The following is a 17782-nucleotide window of genomic DNA, read 5'->3' as shown; positions in this document are numbered from 1 at the left end:
CAGTGGAAATGGGTGTGGTGGCCGCGGCAGTTCGAGACAAGTCCCTCTTGTCTTCATCTGTGTGGTCAGGGCTGCCCCGCACCCACAGGCTTGGGGGTGGCAGCAGGGGCCCAGAGGCAGGAAGAGGGACGTCAGAGAACCTGATCCCCCAGACTCGCCATTCGTCCGCAGCCTGTGGAATTGCTACAATATCGTGCTTTCCAGAGAGTGGTGATGTCGCTGATGAAAAAATGCCTCTTAATGACCTGCAATCGTGCCATTCCGTGGAGCAGCACCGTGAGGGGGACTGGGGCGGCAGAAATGGCAGAGACCGAGCCTGCCCTCTGGGAGCTGATAGTCTAGAACATTCTTTTCTCTTCTGGGGGATAGCCAGGCCTGCAGCCCAGTGAGTCCAGGCCCATTTGAAGAGGAAGAGGCTCCTGATGGTGGGCAAGGCCAGACAAGGCCAAGCTAAGTCTTAGAGGAAGAGAAGAAATCTGATGGAGCACCTTCCAGATGTGGGCACAGCCTGGGCAAAAGCAGGGCGACTGGAGAAGGGAGGCAAGGACAGGGGGTGACTGGTCGGCCAGCTGGGCTGGCATGTGGGGCACCGGTCAGAGGCAATAAAGCTGGAAAGGGGGCTGGAGTCCTCATCATGCTTGGGCGTGACCCGGAGAGGGCCCGCAGCCAGCAGGCAGAGAGGGCTGCATGGAAGGGCTCCTGCTCTTTCTCTGAGCCTGGCCTTGTGGTGGGCCGGAGGAGCGGCTTTTGACCACCTTGTCCGTTCAGGCCTCTCTGCTTCCTCGGTCCCTTGTGCCCTTCCAGGAGGCTGTGGGAGGGAGCTCCAACCTTCAGCCATCTCACACTGATGCCCAGGAGACGTGACCTTTTCCCTATACCCTTCCCCCCACCCCAGCGGGCAGCCCCATCCTCCCAGTCCCCCAACTCCCAGCCTAGGAGTCACCCTGGACTCCTCACCGTCTCTCACCCCCCAATCCAATATGGTGCCAAGGCCTGTCCATTTCACCTCTGAGCACCTCCCCAATGCACCCCCTCGTCTCCTCTGACCCTGCCCCCCACCCTGCTCACCTCACACCCGGACTACGGCAGAGGTTGTCCTGACCCGTCTTTCCCCACTCCAGTCCACTGTCCACTTGGCCACCAAAAACGACAGGTCCAAGCGGGTCACTCTCTGCTCAGTGAATGCCAGGGGCTCCTGGAGCAAACACAAGATGCTCTGATGGGCCCTCCAAGCCCCTCCTCACCCACCCCCTCCTCCCCTTCCACGCTCCTAACGGCTCCCTCCTCAAAGTGAGCTCTTCAAGCTCAGGACTCCCGGCTCTTCCCTCCACCTCTCAGCTCTGGGCATTCTCTCTGGCCATCCCCCAGGCCTGGAATGCTCTCCCTTTCTCTGACTACTGAGCTCCCCAGCTTCCTTTAAGTCCCCCTCCTACAGGAAGCTTTCCCAGCCCTCCTCATTCCAGGGCCATCCCCTCTTTATCCTGTCTACAGCTGTGCCAGCTTACTGTCTCCCCAATAGATTGTGAGCTCCCTGAGGGCAGGGACCGTCTTTTGCCTCTTTGTGTCTCCCCAGCACTTAGCCCAGGGCCTGGCACATAGTAGGTGCTTAATAAAGGCTTGTTCTCTGCTTTCTGGTCTCACAGGGACACACCCCTCTCTACTCCCAGGCCCTCATCACCTCTCGCCTGGAGTTCCATGGCTTCCTGAAGGCTCTCCTTGAGTCCAGTTTCCCTGCCCAACCCGACTCCGTTCCATCCTCCCCTCAGCTAGACCCAGATCTGACCAGGTCACTCCCTTGCTCATGAACCTCAGCGGCTCCCTATCACTTCTCAGACCAGATACTGGCTCCTCAGCCTGAAGAGAAGGGAGGCCCTCCACCCTCTGGCCTCCACCTTCTTTGTCTTCCTTATTTCTCCTTACTGCCCTCCGGAGGCTCCACACTTCTGCCTTCTGGCGTTCCCCTGAGCTAAGGGTTCCATCTCCCATGTCCAGGGGTTGGTGCCTCAGTGGGATGAAGGGCTCTCCTCTTCCTCCTCCCCCTCCTTCTCTCCCTTTTCTCCTCCTCTTCCTCCCCTTGCTTCTCTCCTTTCCCCCTCTGCCTCCTCCCCCTCCTTCTCTCCCCCTCCTCTCCTTCATCTTCCAGGACCCTTCACTTCCTTCCCGGCTCAGCTCAGGGGCTGCCTCCTCCCTGAAGCCCACCCTCATAGCCCCCAGCTGAATGTGGTTTCTCCAGCCTCACCCTTTCCTGGACCTCTTCTCTGGTCTTGCCTTCCATCTGTCTACACCCTACTGCCACCCTCCCCCAAGAGAACAAAAGCCTCTGGAAGGCATCGATGGTCACCAGGGGCTGTTGGGAGAATCCGATGGGAGCTCAGGGCAGAGCCAGGTTCAGGCCCCATCACCTCATGCCTGGGCCTTGGTCCCTTCACCTGCGGGTTTAAAGACCATGTACATATTATCTCACTGTTCTACGGAATGAGGGTGGCCGGACTGAAAGACCTCCCAGGGCCTTGACCCCAGGACGATCTCTGAACCTAAGGCTAGGGGGACTGTAAGACCTTTCTCTTGCTTGGGATTGGAAAACTTCACTAGGGTTTCTATAAGTCACAAGAGAGAGGCCTTTGGGCCAGGTCTGGGGACTGGGCAGGGGTCCATCTGGGGCTCCTGACTCTTCTCCTTTCCCCTAGCCTCCCCCTGAGGCTGGTTCCCTCAGGCCTGAGTGGCCCCTGGGAAGGGATTGTGGCAGCTTCCTGCTCTCTGCTCTCTCCTCCTCTGACCCTCAGGGGGCTTCTTCCAGAGGCCAGAGTCCTGGGTTCTCAGCAGATTCCTGGCCAGGGGACATTCGGAAGCCTCAGGGCCAACTTTGGACAGGTCATCTGGCCTGATGGCAGGGAGCTCTGGCTCGTTCTGTGTCTGTGCCTGGCAGAGGCCATGATCCAAGATACAGCAGAAGGGATGAGACCAGGTTTGCTTTGCCTCTGAATCTCCATCTCTAAAAATAGGGATGCCCAGCCCTCTCTGTGTTTCCATAGTGACAACCTGTCTCTGGGCTCCTGCAGGGACCAGCAGGTGCTTTCCCATCTTGCCTCCCAAAGCTGGGCAGGAGCATCCCAGGGTCTTCGGGGCTGAGGGGCCCAGTTCCTGGGGTAAACTGGCATACCGGGAGGAAGGGAGGGCCAAGCAGCTGCTGGTCTCAGGCACCCCAGGAGAGGGCACAGCGTTCAGCAGCCAGAGCCTGCCTCTGTCCCTCCGGCCCTAGTTCAGCACCAAGGAAACCCAGGCGTCTGGTGGGCTGGACACCTCAGCTCAGGGCCAGGACGGAGGGAGACATCCCCAAGTGGCCACTCGGTCCAGCCTGTCCCCAAGCAAGTGCCTATGACTCTGAGGATTTCCTGGGGACCAGCCCATGGGAGAGGGTAGATGCTTTAGGAGCCTTGGAAAGCCATGGGAGGGAGAGCTGGTACTAAAACTGTGACTGTTGTTTGAAGGTCCCCAGGGAGCGACTTGGCATGTGCCTGGGGCCTTGGGAGTGACCCTGATTCTTGACCTTTCCCAGGGTGGAAGCAGGGACAGTGGCACAGGCCTCACTGTCGTCCTGGCTGCCTGGACTTCAACAGGGATGGGATGTCCTCCCGAGGCAGGGGAGCGAGAATGTGAGGATGCCGGCCTCTCAGCGAGGGGAGAGCGGGGAAGCATGGGCCCAGCACCCCCCAATGGGCACCAAGGAAGAAAACCACCTCTGGGGGAGGGGCCAGAAACCACAGTGGAAGGAGCCCGAGTCAAGCTCATCCCATTAATATACCCCCAGGCTGTGGAGGGTCGGGGAGCAGCCAGCCCTTCTCGGAGGCTTCTTGGGGAGGAAGAGAGGAAGACATGGAGATGAGGGAGAGACAGAGGGAGGGGAGGCAAAGGGAGGGGAGAGATGGAGACGAGGGAGAGATGGAGGGAGGGGAGGCAAAGGGAGGGGAGAGATGGAGACGAGGGAGAGATGGAGGGAGGAGTTGATGAGCCCAGGTCTCACAGACAGCCTTCTAGAGCAATAACATCAAACTCAAATAGAAATGGTGGCTGCTAATTCCTATAAGGATCCGGCAGGTTGACTTAGTTCTAAAATGTGCAGTTGTCTATGTTTTATTGCATTTTTGTTTATTTTGTTAACTATTTCCCCACGACATTGGAATCTGACTCAGGCCCAATCCTGCACATCTAAGATCCCACTAAGCTCCAAATGAATAAGGCCAGGCCCAGAGAGCAGAGTCAGGAGGCGCTGAGAAGCCTGAGTGAGGAGAAGATCCTAAAGCCAGTCTGATCCCAGACTGGTGGTGCACTTCATTTTACAGAGAAGGAAACTGAGGCCCAGAAAAAGGAAAAAAGGATTCCCCAGTCACCCAGCTCAGTAATGGTAGAATGGAGGCTGTTCTCCTAATTCTTTCTGCTGTGCCAGACTGCTCCCTGGCTTCAAAGCAGTGAGAAAGAGAGAGAGAGAGACAGAGAGAGAGAGTTTGGGACAATGCCTCCCCACTCCCAGGTGAGCAGAGTCCAACTTTAACATAAAGTTCAAAGTTAAAAAATGGGCTGGAAAAATGAAGAAACAATAACAAAAAAAAAGAACTTCACCATAAACAGCTCTTATGGTGACAGGGAAGACCAAGACATACACTGAGAAGATAATAATGCAAAAACAGCTACAAGCAAAGCCTCAAAAAATGCTAATTGGTCACAAGCCCAATAAGAATTCCTGGAGGAGTTAAAAAAAAGAGATGAGTAGTTGAGGAAAATGACAATTCCCAAGGTTTCATGATGTTGACCATCTCCCAAGAGAAAACTGATGAATTCTGAGTGGAAACTGAATTATGCATTTCTCATTTTCTCATTTTTTTTGTGATATGGCTAATGTGGAAGTATGTTTTGCATGATTTCACATGTATAATTAATTACATCATATTGCTTGCCTTCTCAGTGGGTGGGGGAGGGGTAGGAGGAACAGAGAGAATTTGGAACTCAAAATTTAAAAGGAAAAGAGGGTCAAAGATAAACAAAAATTTAAGATGCTTATTTCAGCCCCTTCAGGCCCTGAAGGTAAGTTTCTTGTGGCAGAGAGAACCTCACTGTGGTTTTGCATTCCCAGGGCTTAGCATAGTGCATGGTACAGAGAAGGAACTATTCTGCTTATTGATTGACTGAAGGATTGATCAAATGAGGCCCAGGGAGGGGAAAGGACTCAGTTCTTGGCCAGAGAATTATTGCCTTCAAATCAGATGATAGAATTGGAAGTGAAGTCAGAAAGCCTCTCTTTCCCATTTATGTGGGACACTGGTAAGGTTAGCTAACCTCTCTGAGTTTCACTTCCTTTGTCTCTAGACTGGGAATAACTATATCACCTTTGTAGGAATCAAATAAGAAAATGTATGCAAACACAACAAATAAATAAATAAACACTGCCATCTCCAGTGTCTGTCGCCCCTGCTTGAAACGCCCTCCCCCTCGCCTCCATCTCTTAAGATCCCCAGCTCCCTTCAAGGTCTGGTTCAAATGCCACCTTCTCCAGGAAGCCTCTTCTGAATCCCACACCTGTCTGGGCCTCCCCTCAAAAAACTACCTCAGAGTCACTTCATAGGTCACTCCTAGGTAGTGACTCTTCTGGCCTATCCTCCCAACTCACACAGGTTGGGTCCCCCACACAAGGACTAATCCAGGGTCAAGGTAGTCTGTGGTCTGCATGCCTAGCACTACAACTGACAAGCCCCCACTGATGCATTTACTTTTAATAATCAGTCAGAGGCCACAATGAGCTCAAAGTGAAGGCATTTATTGGAATCATGTACTATAAACAACCATAACAAAATATTCCTCCCATAAACCTGGGGTTTACTTCTCCACAAATATACATAGGATCCACGGGAAGAGTGGGCACACAAGTAGAGGGACACATGCCTCTCGTGGCCAAGGTCATGCTGCTCCATGCTGCAGGGTCCTGGTGTCCTCCCACTCCACCCAGGGGTACAGCAGCCCTGCTGGGCTCCCTGGCCACACTTAGCCCTGGGGCTAGACTTTTGCAGATGGACACTGGGTTCCTCTCTGCTAGGTGGTCTCCTAGGAGATGGTGTGCTTGACGCTCAAGACGGCACTACATGTGGGGGGGAGAGAAGAGAAATCTACACACACTTAGCAAGCATGCACATACATACAGATGCACACGCACACACATATCCTGCACAATTGGGCTTCGTGATTGCACAAAGGCTTTTGAAGTGAATCCTGGGGGTTATTTCTGCAGATATGCCCGGGACGCCCCCCAGGTCTTCCGGCAGAGCTCCCAGAGAGCTTCCGGCTGCTGCCCAGTCACCACCTCAGCTCTCCATCCACCTTCATGCTCCTGGGGCAGCGAGAGTCAGAAATCAGAATGGGAGCATCCATATTTAAGAAGGCAGGCCGGCTGGCGTATGCCCAGGGCTCAGGCTGGTGTGGAAGCAAGGTCTGGTCAAGGGGCAGTGGCTCCCCCTCCTCGAGCCAGCCTGGAGGAAGCCAGGGAGACTTCTTGTAAATAAGCTGCTGGAGGTCCTGATCTTGATGGCCAGCCCCTTCCCCCAGGGTCCTGCTCTCAGCTTCCTCTTCCTATGTTCACTTATGAATCAAAGAAGTTTCCACCATCCTTCCAGACCCAACGGCGTTTCTTGGCCTCAGAAAGAGGCTGACCTCCAGCCCTCCTAACATCTGTGTGTGCACGTGCACTTGGGGGGCTTGGGGACCACTGGAAGCACCAGCTCCTGGGACCAGAAGAGCAGTGAAGGTGGAACCTTTGGAGATGCCATGTGAAGAGGCCACCAACTGCCAGCTCTGTCTCCAGAAGGCCCTGGGAAGCCACCCCTTGTGGGTACTGGGGAGCCACAGTCTGGGAAAGAGAGGGGTTGCGTTATCATTTACTTACCTCAGCCCACCTGGCTCATTCCATCTGCCCCGTTCAATCTGCTGAGCAGTGCTGAAGACCCCGGGCGCAGGAAGCATTCGTGGGCAGGCACCTACCTGGGCCCTGCTCACATTTTCACCAAGGGTCTGCCTCTTAGTACCTGCATGACCTTGGGTAAGTCACTTAAGCTGGGCCTCAGGGTAGACACCACCCACCCAGGGTTGTTCTGTGTGATCCTGTGTCTACACTGGGCACGGGGCACTCTCTTCCTCTGTCTCAAAGGCAAAGAAAAGGAGCCTGTCCACACAGTGGAAGGAGTGTTTGAGCCAGAGGGACCCTCGTGGTCCAGTTCAAGCCCTCAGTGAGGGAGGCTGAGCCTGGGTGAAGCTGGAGGACTTTGATGTAGCCACACAGGGTGGGAGGGGCAGGGCCAGCCTGGGCGGCGTGCCCCCAGGGACGCAGCAGGGGCATGGGAGGGGCCCCTAATTAAAGGTACTTTTCTGCTGCCCTCTCAGAGCCTGGCTCCTCAAAGAAAAATAAAGTGTGATCAGAGCCTCTTTCCCCAGGGAGGAGAGGAGAACTGTGACAAAGCTGATTACCATCATCCTAGGGATGCAAAACTGGGCCGAGCCCAGGGACTGGAGAAGGGAGAGGCCCCTGAGCATCACAGCCCAGCCCTGCACCCCAAGGGAAGACCACCCTCCGAGCACTGCCCCAAGAGGCCCCGAGCTCAAATCCAGCCTCCACATTTAGGAGCCCAGGAACTTCACCACCACCTGCCTCAGTATCCTCAACTGTAAAATGGGGGCCATAACAGCCCCACCTCCCTGGGTTGTGAGGGTCCAATGAGATAATACTTGGACAGTGCTTAGCACTGTGCCTGGCACACAATAGGTGCCCCATAAATGCTTATTCCCTTCCCTTCCCTCCCCCACCTAGGAAATGTTCCCAGCCTCATTCCGTTTACCACACTATTATTAGCTAACTACTTTGAGCAAGGCAGTAGGAATGAGTGAGAAAAAGAGAGAGAGGGAGAGAGAGAGACAGAAACAGGGGACTTTGGCTGAGACAGAGACAGAGACAGAGACACAGAGAGAGATGAGAACTGAGGGTGATGCTGAGAGCATGACTCTGGGTGGCAGCTTTGAGGGGTGTCTTCAGCCCCAAACAGGGCTGTTGGGGGTGGGAGAGGAAGGAGATTATGTGTTCCTTTGTGGATCTTGTGGGTTCCAGATGCCTGGAGGACACCCAGAGGGAGCTGTCCAGCAGGCAGCGGGTGATTTGGGGATGGGAGCTCAGAAGAGACAAGGGGACAGGGTGGGCACAGACTTGGGGGAGTCATCAGCATAGATGTGGCCATGAGGTCACCAGGGGACGGAGGACAGAGGAAGGACAGAGGGGCCAAGGACAGGCCGTAGGAGATGCCCACAGCTCATGGCCAGGATGTGGGTGAAGATCCTGCAAAAGATACTGGGAAGGAGTGGTCAGGCAGGAAGAAGAACCAGGAAAGGGCCACAGAGGTCAAGGCAGGCCAAGTGTCCAGGAGGGTGGGGGGGGTCATCAGCATCAAAGGCACAGAGACAGCATTTTCTCTCTCCCTCCTCCCCCTCCCCCCTCTCATCTGTCTCCCCCCTCCCCCTCCTCTCTCCCTCTCTCTGCCTAGGTCTGTCTCTCCTTTCCTCTCCTTCTTTCTGTCTCTCTCTCTCTTTCCCTCCATCTCTCCCCCCACCATGTCCATGCAGGTCCTAGAGCAGCTCAAGGGTTGGGAAGAGCTGGCAAGGTTGGTTTGGTGCCCAGCTCCCCGGGAGTTCCTCAGAGATAAGTAGATGGGGCCTCATTGATCAGCCAAAGTCCCCAGTGTAGCAGGCAGCAGATCACCTCCGTGCGGCTGCTTTCAGAGCCCTTCTCCTGTCAGTGGAACTCAGAGGGTCTCACGGGGGTCGGGGGAGATCTCAGAGAGCATCAGGGCCAGGAATCCCAGCTCTAGTATCTCCAACAAGGGGGAGACCCTGGGTCCACATGAAGACCTTCCTCCTGCGGCCAGGTGCCCATTCCATCTTAAGACAATCGTAGTCATTCCTTCTGGTAAACCAAAATCTGTCCAACTAAAACTCCCCCCCCCAACCCACAGTCACTCCTTCTGTCCTCTGGGTCCAAGCAGAAGAGTCTAACCCCTTTCCCACATGACATCAGTCCTTCCAAAGTTAGACTCCTGGGCAGTTGGCAACTGAACAAGATGGCACCTAAGGTCCCTTCTGACGTCAGGAATCTTTAGTTCTGTGACATGTGGCATTCACAGGTCTGCCAAGGAATTTCTAAATCTCCTTGGCATGGTATCTCATCTCTGTGACTTTCCACGCTTCTGTCCTAGACTTGGGTATCTGAAAATCATTGATCTCTTTGGTGAGGAAAACAAATGACCAAGAAGGGCAGTCACATCAGGCCCTCATCACGCATCTCCTCCTCCTGAACCAGCAGCCTCTAGCCTAACCCAGCTCAGCATTGTTTCTGCTTCTCCTGCCATTTAGTCCTGTTAATAATCAATCATAATAGAAACTTCTATTTACAGTGTGTTTGCTGCAATACTTATCTCTAATCCTTACAAGAACGCTGAGAGATAGTTGCTATTATTATTTCCATTTTACAGTTGAGAAAACTGAGGCAGGCATTAAATGGCTTGCTTGGGGTCACTCAGGTAGGAAGTGCCTGAGGCCAGATCTGAACTCAGGTCTTCCTGACTGTCACCCAGCACTCTACCCACTGCACCAAAGTGCCCCTAGGAGACCTCACCTTTGGAGCCCCAACCCCCAGGCCTCCTCCAAACATTCCTCCTTCCCTGCCAGTTCATAAACTCTGCTCCCAGAGCCTGGCTACCTTCTTAATGGATAACATTCTTCCACAAGCCTTTAATCTAATCTGTCCCTTCCAGTCCTGAGTCAGAGCCTGAGTGACGCCACATTTCCTCCCATAGAGATGGCTGGTTGTCCCTCTCTGCCCAGACACTGAGGCTACAACTGCCTTCCCTCTGCCCCTCTTGGGGATCGTCCAGTGGGAAGCCGGGGCCCCCCAAGGGATCGGATTTAGGGGTGGAAAAGACCTCAGGGGTCCTCTCCTCAGGGGTCAGGTCTTAGCAGAGATCACTTAGAAGGAGGTGTCAGAGCTGGGTCCGGACCAGATTCTGACCTCCAGGCACGTCACCATCCTGGGGAGACATTTCTCCCTTTGCTGCACCCACTGTTCTCAGAGAAGGATGGGGGGATTCCCTTTCCAGGTTAAAGCCCCTTGGCCAGGTTTATGAGGTTCCAGGAGAGTATCCAAGGTAGCTTGTGAGGACACACCCTCCCTGGCCCAGGGCTCTGCCTTCAGGTGCCTTCAGCCATGGTCCAGAAATCAGAAATCCTTCTCAGACAGCCTCTCCTTCCCCAGAAGTCCCACCTCAGAGCACAGGGTCAGGGTGGACCCCAGCGCTACCCTCTACTACAAGGATCAAGTCTTTCCCCTATGTGGCCTTTTGGCCCAGATGGCCCCTGAGGCCTCCCAGCTCTAAATCTTGTTCCTTTTTTCCTGAAGACCCTTCGTCCCCAGGGTCTCTTGCCAAGGGTTGGTAATTCCCTGAAGTTTTGCAAGTATGCAATGATAGAAGACAACTCCAAAAGCCTGCTGATGGAAAATGCTGTCCACATCCAGAGAAAGAACTAGGGAGTCCGAATGCAGGTGGAAGCATGCTATTTTTCCTCTTTTGTTGTCGGGTTTTTTTCTTTCTTGAGGTTTTTCCTTTTGCTTCTAATCCTCTTTACAATATGTCTAATGTGGAAATATGTTGACTATGCTTGTACAGATATGGCCTATATCAGATTGCACACCATCTTAGGGAGGGGAGAGGGGAAGGAAGGGGAGAAAATTTAAAATTCAAAATCTGATAAAAGAGAATGTTAAAAACTAAAAATAAATAAATAAATATCTAAAAAAAGAAGTTTTGCAGGTGGGATTGTTTGTCCTACTCATGTGGGTGAGGGGGAGGGTGTCCTCCCCACCCAGGTGGGTTGTTAGAACCCAAAGTACCAAGGAGACCCCGAAGCCAAAAGAAAACAGGGAAGATTCTGAGGCCCTGGGAGCTCAGGGTTTGGGGCTGGATTTGGAGAAATGCAGCACACCGAGGTCGTGTATGATGGGGGAGGGGGAGGGAAGGGAATGGGCATTTATTAAGCACCTACAGTGAGCGGGCACTGGCTGAGTAAGCACGTTTACAAATAGGATTTCATTTGCTCTCATCCTATTACCTGATTGGCTTACAGCTCTTACCTTTAACCTTCATTATTTTTAAATCTTGAGGGCAAGATGGGGAAGTGCAGTGAAGCTGTTTCTTTGGCTCTGGACTAAGGCTGCTTTTCAAAAGCAAACAGCCTGCTTCAGTGCTCCGAGGCCCGAGGCCTGGTCAGAGGCTCAGCTCCAAGAGACTGCAGCGTCCTGTCAATCTGTCAGTCGGAGACAGCCCCCCGGGCAGCTGCTGCCCCCACATCCTGATCCCCAGACTCTGCAGGTCGCTGGGGATCAGAGGCGATGCGCTAATGACTGCACCAACAGCTCCCCAAGCCTGGGCCCCTCCAGAAAGAGTGGGGGCCCTAGCCTTCTGCCACGTTGGCTCAGGGACCCAATTTCCACGTGTGAGACCCGGCGTAATGTGTGCGTACCCTCACTGCACATTCGGGGCCCCTGAGTCCCACATTTTTTGACAATCCCCGACTCCTCCCTCCCGGATCCTCCATTCCTGCCCATGGTGGCCCAAGGTCAAAGCTTTCTCTTCCCTCCTCCCCTGCCCCTCTCACAGGCCATTGGAGGGGAGCCCCTCCTCTCCCCATCGCCTCATCCCTAAGACACGATTTCTCACTCCGCGTTCCCCTGTCTCTTCTCTTTAGGCTCATGCCCTTGTCTTTATCGGTCTCACAGCCAGTTTAAGGACCTCTGGGCTGGTCCCCCCACCTGTCAAGTGAGAGCCGGACCGATGACCCAAAAGGTTCCTTCCACTTCTGAGCGCATCACTGGCAAGACTGAAGCAGGAAAAGGGGGGACCCATATATGCCCCACAGCCCAGGCCTGCTGGGTCTCCTTACCAAGGCCCCACAATGGGGTGACCCCGTGCTGTGCCCTTGCGGGCACCGACACCCTCAGGATTTGGCACAGGCAGGGTCCAAGACCTCCCCACGGTGCGTGGTAAAGGCGCGAGCAGATAGCAGACAGCTACACTATCCGGTCCACATTATTTTCCCCAAAGAATTGTAATTGTTATTAACGGCTAGAATTCAGGGAGCGCCCATGGCTCGAAGCGCTTTCCCCAAGTGGGCGCACTGGTCCCTGAGGGCAGGGCCCCTTCCCGGCCCTGGCCCAGGGGCAGCGTTTTCCCGGCCCGTGTTGATGGAATTCTCGAATCAAGAGCAGAGACCACACATTCCACGTTCTTCTGGTCTTGGAGTTTCCCCCAATCCACTCCCGGACTGCGCAGCCTTGGCTCTGGCCCCGGGTGAGCGCGGGCAGATCTCTTCACCTCTGGGCCCAGAGAGGGTTGGGCTCATGGGCTCCCACAGCCCCTTCTAGGTCGGCTCCGTGACGCCCATGAAAGGCAGATGGAGCCGGAGGAGGGCGCGTGGGCCTCAAGCAGAAGGGTCCGGGGTACGAGAGCGCGGATGGATGTGCCCAGGTGCCCCGCGGCCCTGGAAAAGCAATAGCTCAGTATAACCGAGAAGAGTCGAGGAACGAAGCTGGGAAGAGCAGCGTCTGGGTTAGGGTTTGGGGTGGGGGAGGCAAAGCAGTGTGAGGGTCCTGGCGCACGTGCACCTTCCAGGTGCACGCTGCTCGATCAGGTGCTGGGAGGGGCTAATTACCACCAGGAGACCCCCTCCCCTGCCCCAACACACACACACACACACACACACACACACACACACACACACACACACACCTGTCTCTTCTCTTTCTCCCTCTTTCTCCATCCCTGTCTCTCTGTCTCTGTCTCTTCTCTCTCTCTCTTTTTTTTTAGGCAACTGGGGTTAAGTGGACTTGCCCAGGGTCACACAGCTAGTAAGTGTCAAGTGTTTGCTCTGAGGCTGGATTTGAACTCATCCGCCTGACTTCAGGGTCGGTGCTCTATCCACTGCGCCACCTAGCTGCCCTTCTGTCTCTCATGTCTCTCCATCTGTCTCACAGTCTTTCCCTCCCTTCTGTTTCTCTCCCTCCTTCTCTTTCCCTCCATCTTTCTTCTTTTCCCGTCTCCCTTTCCCTCCCTTTCCCTGCCTCAATTTCTCTCTCCTCTTTCCTTCCTTTTCTCCTCTCTTTTTCTCTGTCTCTATCTCACAGTCTTTCCCTCCTTTCTTTTTCTTTTCTTTTCTTTTTTAGGCAATGGGGTTAAGTGACTTGCCCAGGGTCACACAGCTAGCAAGTGTCAAGTGTTTGGTCTGAGACTGGATTTGACCTCAGGTCCTCCTGACTTCAGGGCCAGTGCTCTATCCACTGCACCACCTAGCTGCCCCCCTCCTCTCTTTCCTTCCCTATCCCTGACTCAGTCTATCTCTCTGCCTTTCTTCTTTTTCCTTCTCTCTCCTCTCTCCCTTTTTCTCTTTCCCTCCTCTCTTCTGTTTCTCTCCCTCCTCTTTCCCTCCATCTCTATCTCAGTCTCTCTCCCTCTTGTCCCCCCTTCCCTTTCTCTCCTCTCTCCCTCTTTTTCTTTCTCTCCTCTCTTGTTTCCCTCCCTCTCCCTGCCTCAGCCTCTCTCCCTCCTTCTCTTTCCCTCCCTCTCCCTGCCTCAGCCTCTCTCCCTCCTTCTCTTTCCCTCCCTCTCCCTGCTTCAGTCTCTCTCCTTCTTCTTTCCTTCCCTCTCTCTCTCTCTCTCTCCCCTCTCCGTCTCTCTCACACAGAGCCAGATTTGCCTTCCTAACGCACAGTGATGATGGCCCCTCTCCTCTGTTCAGAAATCTTCAATGATTCCTCATTGTTTATCACATCAAGCCCGAGTTCCTTGTCCTGGCATTTGATGCCCTCATCTGTCTGGCTCCAATTTACCTTCCAGCCTTATCCCATCCTGTTTCTCTTCCTAGGGCCAGCCTGTCCTCACCCCCCCAAGCCTGAGCCCCATTTCCTCTTGCATTGTTCTCTGGGCCCAGAATAGTTCTCTCCTCCACCCGTTTCCTCCGATTGAGGCCCTCCCTATGCCCTGATTCTATGAATGGGCTGAAACACCTTCAAGGTCACCGAGGATCCGTCATGTGTCACATCCTCTGGCCGTTGTCTCTGCCCTCCCCCTCCTTCAGCATCCCCTGCGGCAGCTCTGACCCCCGGGGACGGCCCTTTCCTCCCCTGCCTTCAGCAGTGACTGGCCTCCATCCCAGTCAAGAGCCCTTGTGTGCGGGTGTCCCCCAAAGCTCAGTCATGGTCCCCCCTCCCCTCTCTATTCTCCCTCAGTGACCTCGTCAGCTCCCGTGACCTTAATTTCCATCTTGGTATAAATGACCCCAAGCCCTCGTTGCATGTGCTGCCCCCGCTTCTTAGGAGAAGACCCAGACACCCCAACTCAGTGAGCCCACAAGGAACTCATTTTCTCCCCACCCAACCTCCTTCTTCTGAGCTCACTAATTCCTGTCCAGGACAGTGCCATCCTTCCCATCCCCCCAAAGGGCCTAGGATGCTCACGAATAGTCCAGAGTGTGTGGCCGGGGAGAAATGGGCCTCCAGTTGAGATGTGAGGGACCACCGCCTTCCTGGTGCTCACAGCTGCAGGGCCCAGCCCCCCCACCCCCCACGGTGTGTAATCTGTCTCACACACACACACACACACACACACACACACACACACACACACACACGACTGCTCTGATTCAGGGCTTCACTCTCTGCCCCCCTCCTCCTGCTCCCCCAGGGCTCCCTCCCGACATGGGACAGAAGCAGAGCTCAGCATCGCTGATGCACAATCCCAGATGCCTCAGTTTCCTGGTCCACAGAATGAGGACAAGCCTGCACCAGCCTAGGGGCTCTCGCTCTCTCTAGGCAGCTTCAAGGGCAGCCCAGGCTGGTCCAGAATCCCCCCAGGGCATCCCTGACCAGGGATCTCAGCCTCTGCTTGAAGCCCTCCCGTGAACGGGGCGCCTGCTACCTCCTCGGGCAGCCCCTTCTGTTCCGGGACAACCCTGATTGCCAGCCCAGAAGAAGGCCAACCTCAAGGCAGGAAGCTTGCCTGAAATGTAACAGCCTTCTCATGGAGGGTTGCCAAGCAGGGGAAAACCAGTCTGAGCTAGGAGAGCCGCACCCAGCAACGTCATGGAAAGGGGGGAAAGATGAGCATCGTGTCATTAAATGAAAACCAAGGTTGGCCCCGATGAAACCACGAAAAAGGCTCGCCTCCTTCTCTTCTTTGCAGAGGTGGAGGCCTGCAGGTGTGGAATACTGCATACGCTGTCAAACTGTTCATGGGTTGGCTGGTTTTGCTGACCTGCTTCTCCCTTCTGGTTTCTTTCTAATTCTTTGATACAATGGGAAATGGTGGGGGAGGGGCTTGCTGAGTGGAGACAGAAGGAAGAAGGAAAGGATATGATCAGAAATAAAAGTAATATAAAAACAAAATCTACTGAAATTAAGATAGACGAAGAAACTTCCTAGGTCTCCTGGAGGCCGAGTTGCCTGGGTGCGGGCTTCTCCCCCTTCACCCTGGTCCAGGTTACCCTGCCCATCAGCACCTTCCAGGGACACAGGATGGAGGACGCCAGCCAATACAAAGGACCCCCGACCCGGCACCTCCCCTACCCAGGCCAGGTCAGCCTAGCATGGAAAGGGGGAGGGCTAGGGGAACCCCAGGCCTCAGCACAGAACAAACTAATGTTTGATATAATTCTGGAAATGCATGCAACAGCAGCAATTAGTCAATCAATAAACATTTATTAAGTACCTACTAAGTCCCAGGCACTGTTATGCAGTAAGACAAGAGAAAGGAATGAAAGGAGTAAAGATAGGTAAAAAGGAGATAAAACTGTCTTTATGTGCTGATGATAGAACTGTTTACTTAGAAAGCTCCAGGGAATCAGCAAAGATTCTAATCAAGATAACAGCTTCAGCAGAGTCTCAGACTACAAAATAAATTCTCAACATAATTTCATTTTAATAATAACAAAACACAAAGAAGCAACTACAGAAAGGGAAAGCCCATTCCAAATAATTACAAAATGCATAAAATATCTGGGGATGGGCTTCTCAAAGTGCACAAAGGACCTATATGAATTCAGTTACAAAGCACTTCTTAAAAGAAAGTACAACCTATAGCTAAAGAACATTCATTGCTCATGGGTAGGTGGTGCCAATATAATAAAAGTGACAATACTACCAAAATTAATTTATCCTTTTAATGATATACCAACCTAATTACCAAAAAGGGGCACATTATAGAACATAACAAAATAATCACGAAATTAATTTGGGAAAACAAAAGTTCTAGACTATCAAGTGAAATGTAGAAAAGAACCAGGCATGAACAGGGAATAGCACTTCCCGACCTCAGGCATCAAAACCATCTATTATTAGCTAAAGAACAGAGAGACGGATCTAGAACAGACTAGACAGGGAAAATAAGAAATGGAACGCACCAGTCCAGTGTTTAATAAAGTTATGAAAACATTAAGTACTGAGGAAAGAAATCCTTATTTGATAAGAACCGATGGGAAAACTGGAAAGGAGTCTGGCAGAAACAAGGCTTAGACCAAGACCTTACACCACACTCCACAATATCTTCTAAATGGAAGCATGACCTTAATATCATACTGTTCATACTGTTAAAAAAAAATCAGAAGAGAAATAGATCACATACCTCTCACTGCTATGGTAGGGGGATGAATCCTTAACAAAAGGATGGAGAAAGTACAAAAGACAGAGTGGAGAACTTTAATTATTACTTCAGACTGAAAAGTGTCTACACAGACAACATTAATACACCAAGGGAGAAGAAGGGAAACAGTTGAATGGGATTTTTTTTTTGTTTCCTTGATAAGGGTTTGGTATTCAAGTTATACAAACAAACACGGATATTTCTCAGAAGAATCACAAACCATTAACAGCCACGTGAAAGGATGCTCCAAATCACTAGTAAGACAAATGCAAATCAAAGCCACCTGGGCTTCACCCGGCAAACTGCAAAGATGACTAAAAAACATCAATAGTCATCATTGGAGGGGGCTGTTGGTAAGCACACTCATACATTGTTAGTGGAGCCCAGAATTGGTATAACCATTTTGAAATCATGCAAATAAAGTAACAAAAATGATCATGCTCTTTGACCCAAAACTTGGAGAACAGGTTTTGAATGTTGACAGCTGGGAGTTCAGAACTCCTGGGATGGGGAGGATAACACTTGGTGGGAGGTGGCTCATCGCTGATGAACGAGTTCAGGTGATTTTTCTACCAATGCTCCTCATGGGCCCCAGGGTGGAGTTAGGCAGCTCAGGCCAGGGGCCCAGTGGGTAAAGTCGATGGTATGACCTTTCTCCCCTTTACCCAAAGGCAGGAAGGGGCCAAGGGAAGGGCAGGTGGAATAAATGTTTATCCTAAATGTTTGCTGACCCACGCGGGAGGGCAGCAAGGACGGTTCCCACCGTGCTGCACATGAATGAAGTTGCAGGTGACGCAGAGAAAGAGGGAGCAGCACACATTTCCCTTGCTACGTGAAAGAAATAGTGTAAGGGATCTGGTCCAGGAAATGTCTGAATGGAAAAGGAAGTGGGCTAGCAACAGAGAGAACCCTAACCTTCAGAGAGACAAGGGGCAGGGGTGGAGGACAGGGGAAGGGAAAGGGAGGCAGAGAGGGACAGAGACAGAGAAGAATAGAGAGGGTGAGAGACAGAGGGA

The sequence above is a fragment of the Vombatus ursinus genome, unplaced genomic scaffold (assembly GCF_900497805.2).
Source record: "Vombatus ursinus unplaced genomic scaffold, bare-nosed wombat genome assembly UNPS02012147.1, whole genome shotgun sequence".
Lineage (NCBI taxonomy): Eukaryota > Metazoa > Chordata > Mammalia > Diprotodontia > Vombatidae > Vombatus > Vombatus ursinus.
Note: the sequence above shows the minus strand (reverse complement) of the source record.